Source organism: Muscardinus avellanarius (genome assembly GCF_963383645.1).
Source record: "Muscardinus avellanarius genome assembly, chromosome: 1".
Taxonomy (NCBI): domain Eukaryota; kingdom Metazoa; phylum Chordata; class Mammalia; order Rodentia; family Gliridae; genus Muscardinus; species Muscardinus avellanarius.
This window is the reverse complement of record NC_137786.1, coordinates 399,331-406,674: the sequence shown is the minus strand read 5'-3', so window position 1 is coordinate 406,674 and position 7,344 is coordinate 399,331.

The window sequence follows — 7,344 nt, the reverse complement described above, 5'->3', positions numbered from 1 at the left end:
CACATGAGAAGGACGGCGGGGAGGGGCGCACCCGCCCTTTGGGGGGCGCAGAAGCCGGCTGTTTTGGGTGTGAGACTTCCCCGGGGAGGGGCCTATCGCTCGTCCCCCCTGGAACCCACCACTCAGAAAGGCGCTGCTGTGCTGCGCAGAATTCCTGTCTTTGCCGAGCGCTAAGGGAAGGGAAGTGGGGCTAGAGGAGATTATGTTGGTGCATATTTACCTCCTGATCCTTATTCCATCTTCCCCACACCTTTTACATTGCAGTAAATGTTTTAACTATTATCTATTGTTATAAATGTTCATTGTGCAAATCACAGAATTTCATTAAAAAACCACCCATCACCTGTCCGGGCTTGGGAGAAGGCCCAGGAGTAGAGGTATACTGCTGGGCATCTCCTCCCCATGCCAGCAGAGGCCGCCAGCCTCCCTTGACCTATTTATAGTGCTGGGCATGCAGGGGTGTGTTCCTGGACCTTGGAGCCCTGAGGCCCCTTTCGTGGTTTGGTTCCACACCCTCAGTCAGCATGGGGTGCCCACCTGGGCCCATAGACCCTCAGCGATCAGACACTGGAGTTAGGAAGGAGAGTGGGCATGCAGCAACCCTGCTGCTTCAGCCAAAGGCCTTTCTGGGAGGAAGAGTGGAGCTGTCTAGTACACCTGGGACTTGGACATGGCTGCCAGCCCCCTCCCACCAGACACTCTCCACTGCTCAGCCCTCGGGACCAGCTTCCTTGGGGTGGGGACAGACACAGGTGGTACCCCCCACCCAGGGCATTCTGCACCCATGGAAACTATTTCCCTCCCAGAGCATCCCCCATGCAGAGGATCATCCTCCTTTTTTATCCTCCCGGGAACATCCCCCACCGTGGCATCCCCTAACCAGGGCACCCACCCCTGTTACCCTCCACCTTTGGCACCCCATGGGGTCCCCCATCTCATGCCCCAGGGCACCGCCACCTGCCCCAGCTCTGCACGCTGCTCCTCACCCTGCCCAGCTCCCCATGCACGGTCCCTCCCCGCCTGGCCAGGCCTCTGTACCTGGCAGCCACATGGCACGTGCTGCTCCTCTGCGCTCACTCCCTCGGTGCTCCGCGGCACCCGGCCACTCACTGGCGTGAGTTGCGGTTGCCTCCTCTTCTGGCTACCGTGGGCCTCCCTACATGCGTTCCCTGCGGGGACACCCTGGGAAGAGGCTCAGACCTCAGGTCATGTGCTGGGCAGTGGCCCGCGTCCTGAGGGTGCGAGCTGCCTTCCCTCTGCGGCTCTGCTCTGCTCCTGCCGCTGGCTCTCAGAGGCTTCGCCGTGCTAACCCTGCTGGAGGCTGCGCAGTATGTCCTGTTTGGGGTTTGTCTGCACTCTCCTGATTACACTGAGGAAGCCAAGACTTGTCATGCTTGCTGGGTGCTTGACTATCCCCTCAGCTACCATCTTTCTCTCCCTTTCTTTTCTCTTTCCTGTTGATTGTCTCTTTTTGCTTACTGATCTGTGGAGGCTTTTTAGATACTTGGGACAAGCCACTGTTTGTTATATAATACAGATATCTTCTACCTCTAGCTTTGCCTTTTGAGTCTCTTAGAGTCGTGTTTGACGGACAGTGCTTAATTTTGGTCTAGTGGATTCTTTTCCTCTAGTGTCGAGGTTTTGTGTTCAATAGCAGACCTTCCCCATCCCAAGGACATCAGATAACGTCCCCAAGGCCTTTGCTTGTGAATATGGCTTAACCTCCCAGTCCCTCTTGAGGTCACATGGCCTTGGCTGTGTCTCTCCTCACCTCTTGGAGAACTGGTCTTTCTCTGCCCCAGCACACTGCCCCCTGGAGACCAGGTGAGTATCGTAGGGAGTCCCCTACTTAAGGCCCTGCCTCCTGGGCGGAGCTCCCAGGACCTCGGGAATCCTGGCCTTCAGCTCACCCGCCTCTGGGCTTTGCATATGCCATTCCCTCATAGAGGGAACTGCCTCTGGTCTCTCCAGAGGCTGCGTGACCGATGGACACAGAGTGGCTTCCTGTGATAGAAGCCCACCCTCTCCTGTCCTGGAGACCAGCAGCCTGCCGGTGCAGTGTGGTGCTGCGCTCCGGCTGCCTGTGGCAGCTCCCGGTGACTCTGGCCTCCCAACCAGTAGCCTCATCCCTCCCGCCTCTCCCTCTGTGTGCACGCAGCTCCCCCTCAGTCCATTGGTGTGGGTGCCACAAGTCCCCGAGGGCAGGTAGCACATAAAGCACTCACTTCTTTCCCACAGTTCAGGGGCTGGAGGCACAGGGCTGAGGCCAGCAGGCGTGGAGTCTGGTGAGGGCTGCTCTCTGCTTCAAGATGGCACCTCGGTGCCTCTTCCCCGTGGGGAAGAACACCGTGTTCTCTCAAGGCCAAAGGCAGAAGGGTCTGGGGGGGCTTGTGTGTCGGGAGCTGTGGGGTACCAGTCCTCAAAGCAGGTGAACTTCTGTGGGGCTGAGAGGCCTGGGGGCTGTCCTGCCTCCCAGCAGGCCTCAGGAGCACAGGGCCATGTGGGTACTGGGACAAACAGACACGGGGTCAGTTCTGGCCCTGAGGAGCGGCGGGTGGCCTGGGATGTGCCAGTCACCTGCCTGCCCCCTCCCCTGGGACTCACATTAGAGCTGGATCAGTGGACAGGGTTTGGGTTTAGTTCTCAGATTACTCAGAAGGCCTGAGCCTAGCCTTGGGGCCCGATCCCAACACCGACCTATCTGGCCAGTGTCCGTACTCAGGCGGCAGCCCTGGTCACATATGTGGCTGTGGGGCCCAGGACTCACAGGTGCTGGGGCCAGCCGGGCTTCCCGGTGGGTTGGGCTCTGGTGCTTGGTGCTGGGTGCCCACGCCCCATGCAGTTAGAAAATGCCCGCTTTGTGCTGGCGGAGCTCTCCCTGCCTGGGACGGGGACCTCCTCAAGACTCAAGACAAGCACCACTCACGTCAAGTGCCTGTGGAGGGCAGGCGGGTGGCTGTGCTGACAAACAAGCCACTGCTCCGTGGACTTGGAGTGCCGTCGGCGTGGGGCAGCAGGCAGCGTGGGGCAGAGCCGGCTGTCATGGGGCAGAGCACGAGGTGGGGCAGCGGGCGCCGTGGGGCAGGCTCTGGACCACCTCTGTCCTGGGGTGGGCCCTGTCTGGGGCCGTGATGAGCAGGGGCATTTCATAGCCAGGTTCTGCCGTGGGCAGGCGGAGGGCCTCTGGTTTGCTGGATTGGGAAGGGGAGGGAGTCAGGTCTGAGTGGACGCCGCTGGTCCTCCTTACTCTGAGAGCAGCTTTTCTGTCGAGCTTTAGGTAGCTGTGGTCTTTGGAGCTGGTGGGCCTCTGCAGCTGGAACGGCTGGCAGCTGGTGGTCATGCCACACTGGCTGGCAGCTCCGTGGGCTCTGCGGCACTGTGCTTCAGATCTATGTGTGGCTGTTTCCTTCCTGCCTACCTCTCCCTGCCCTATCAGCGTCCTGGCCAGGCTGAAGTGGAGATGGTAGAAGTGTTCCAGATGCACGTTCTTGGATTCCTGGCCCTTGGGCTCCTGTCGGGGATGCTGTGGAGGACTGGGAGCGCCTCTGTCCTCCTCGCTGTTCAGAGCCTTTGGGGCCCAGTGCCTCCCCAGGCTACAGCCTCCGGGGTACATCTCAGCAGGACCTTGCTGCTGGTCATGGTAGGCATGGACGCTCCTGGCATAGGAACAACCATCCACACAGCACCCCTGCCCAGGCCCAGTGGACCCAGAGAGGGTCTAGGGGCTTCACAGGGGCTGGCGGATGCTCTGCTTCAGGCCTGGGTGGAGAGCGCCGTCCCTGGTAAAGATTCGAGGGTCCTAGCCTCAATGCACCTGCCCCAGAAGGCCTGCTAGGCTGGGTCATCTGCCTGGGGTGGCGGGCCGCCAGCAGGGTCCACTTGCCTGTGTCTCCGAGGACCCTCCCTCTCATGAAACCCACACTCCCAAAGCCCTTCCCACCTGCAGGGCGGGCAGCAGACACCCAGTCCTGCTGAGCACAGCTGCCAGGCTCCAGCACTGTGAGGGGTGTCCTTTGTCCTTGGAGGGAGAGCTAGATGAAGGAGCCCAGGCATGTCCTGAGTCAGTCAGCACAGCCGAGGAACGTCAGGGTCAGGCCACAGTGCAGATGCCTGCAGCACCCTCTTAGGCCTGTGGTCTCCGAGCCACCACAAGCCCTGTGTCTCCTGCCACACAGGTGCTGGCCCCTGCCAGGGAGAGACCTGCAGGGCTCCTGCCAACACAACCTTTCAGAAGGTCTGGGTCAGGGTGCCAGTGCGCCAGCCTGCCGTCCCAAGCCTGGCTCTTTTGCAAAACCTGGTTTGCATTTGGGGTTCATGCTAGGACCAGTCGTTGCAGGGTGGACTTCTTTGCCAGGGCAGATTCTCATTGTGAGCTGCCAGGAGCTGCGTGTGGCTGTGTGGGGCCACTTAAGTGTGCATACTGGCTGAGATGCCCCTCACAAGGGGGTTCCCACAGAGCCCGTGGTGGGTGGGATATTGGAGAGCCTGGCTGGTCCAGTTCAGTATCACACAGGGGTCCCTGAACAGGAAGGCAACGACTCCCAGAAAGAGCAGGCCAGGGTCAGCTCTGAGCGTCTCCCAGCCCTGGGAAAGGTGGTGGGCATGTAGCCACAGCAGGGCCAGGGCCCCATACTGCCCCTCCAGGTCTGGGCAGGAAGCTGCAGGTGGGGCGTGTGAGGGACCCATTGGAACAGGGGATGGGAATAGTGGGTGTGGCTACAGACACCTCCCCCCCTCACAGACATCTGCTCCTGGTAAGAGACACCCGGTCACCTGATTTACTCACAGACTCCTGGTCCTAGTTACAGACACCTGGTCTTGGTGTCAGGCACCTGCTGCACTCACAGACACCTGGTCAGGGTCACAGACACCTGCCCCACTAACAGACTCTTGGTTATAGACACCTAGTTATAGACACCTGGTCAGGGTTACAGGCACTTGCCCAATAGACACCTGGTCCTAGTTACAGACACCTGGTCATGGTGTCAGGCACCTGCTGTGCTCACAGACACCTGGTCATGGTGTCAGACACCTGCCCCGCTCACAGACTCCTGGTCATGGTGTCAGACACCTGCCCCGCTCACAGACTCCTGGTCCTAGTTATGGGCGCTCCATCATGTCACATACAGGTGGCCTTGCCTGTAGAAAGCTCCTCACATACACTGACTCCCAGTCCTCCTGGAAGGCCGTGCCAGTGGGGTCTGGCCTGCAGGGATGTGTCCTCTACCCCCCTTTCTTTAGGCATGCTTTATTCTGAACTAATAGGGCCCAAAAGATTTGCTGTGGGGCCTGTTTGGAACAGGGCTGGCCCTTGGGGTATGGCCAGAGGCCAGGGTGTGTGAGAGGACCTTGGGTGTGCCAGAGGCCTGGGGGTATTAGGTGAGAACCTGCCTGGATGGAGGAGAGTCCCTGGGTTCTACAGGAGGTTTGGTGCACTGGTAGCTGCTCCTGGGCTTCCTCCCGCTGGGAGGTCTGTAATTCCACCTGCCAGCCTCCCTTGCCCTCTGGAGATGCAAATGTGGTAACACAGTCTGTCCCTGAGCTGCAGATAAGTTTCCAGTTCCCATATTCCTGCCGCCCCAGGGGAGGCGCAGGGGAGACAGACGTGCTCAGCTTCCACCAGCCTTGGCCTGGGCCTGAGGCCGGACATCTCTACTCACTGTCTCAGAGTTTGCTTCCAAGGGGTGGCCAACATACAGGGCACAGGAAGGGCTGTCTGTTGTATGTAGGCTGGCTCTGTTGAAGAGGGCAGGGCAAGATCGGAGCACCTCCCTCCTGTTTGGGGGGCCTCAGGAGCTGCAAACCAACAGTGGGGCGCAGGAGGCACACCTGGGGGCAGGACACACACCTGGGTGTAGGGCATATCTGGGGCACAGGGCACAAGCCTGGGTACAGACACACCTAGGGTGCAGACACACTTGGGTGTAGGATATGCCTGGATAAAGGGTACATACCTAAGGGGCAGGCACACCCAAGGGTATAGGAAACACACCCGGGTATAGGAAACACACCAGGGGTACAGGACGCTCACATGGGGTATGAACACACACCTGAGGGTTCTGGGTACACATCTGGAATTCAGAGTTGCAGGAAAAATAGTTGGGGTATCAGGCACACACTTGGGGTATCAGGCATACTCCTGGGGTATGAGAAGCACACCTGGGGATATAAGGCACGTACCTGGGGTGCTAGGCACACACTTGGGGTGCAGGGCACACACCGGGGGGGTATAAGGCACACTGGAGTGCAGGACACACACCTGGGTGCCTGGCACACCTGAGAGCCATCTCTATCACTGTGCTGGTGGGTCAGCAGCCTGCATCCTTGGAGCCTCTTCTAAATGACCTACTTCTCTGATGGAGGAGTGTTCGGTGTGCACCAGGAAGGGTGTGGCTGCCCCTGGGCTCAGATCGGCCTTGGAGATGATGGGCAGGGAAGAAGCTACAGCCGGGCCACCCGCCGCATGAGCAGGGCAGGGCATCAGAGGGAGAGGCTGGCCCTGGCTGGTCTGGACACTTCCCTATTCCAGTAAGAACAAGCAGTAACTGTGGGGTCTTCATACAGCCACGTGTAGGCACTTTATTTTATTTGCTTTTAAAATAAAAACCTTTACAACGATGTATCTGTCAGGTAATACATGTTCAGAATAACAGAAAACAAGGAACTTGAGGCAGATCCTGGTGTGTTCCCGGCCTTGCTGTTTGTGTGGCAGTCTGCCCGTCACCAACGCCTTCTGAGCACGGGCTCCAGCCCATCCTTCCTGCAGCCCTCAGCATCAGGCCCGGCTGCCTGGAGCCTGTCTGCCCCAGGACATGTCTGCCAGGGTGCAGAGGCCGAGGGGGTCCCGGGCCCGCGGTTAGGGCAGGTCCAGGGATACCCAGCTCCTTGCTGTCGCTATGGCTCCAAGTGCTCTGCTGTCTTTCAGCCCTAGATCCTGCAGAGCTCCTTCCCAGGCCCCAGTGCCTTGCCCCCAGCAACACCGCTGCCACTAGGGATCCCCAGGAAGTGTGCGGAGGTCCTGGGCTGAGCTCGGCCCCCTTGCCGCAGTGGATGGGCGTCCCAGATCCTCGGAGCAAACTAGTCAAAGCTAACCCTGCATCATCGAGTCTTCCTGCCCTTCCAGCCCGGGCCCCTCCGCACCCTGTCCCCTCTCCCCATGCTGGCCGAAGTCTGCGGAGGCTTCTCTTCTGCTCAGACTCTGGCCTGCTTCAATTTCTCCTCTGCCCCTCTGACTGCCTGAGGCTGTCCACACTCTACCTGCGCCCCGAGGGCAGGCCTGCCATCCTGCTGAGTCGGCTCCACATTTTGCCTCCTGGCCTGCGTGGCTGAGCTCAGGGCTGGCAC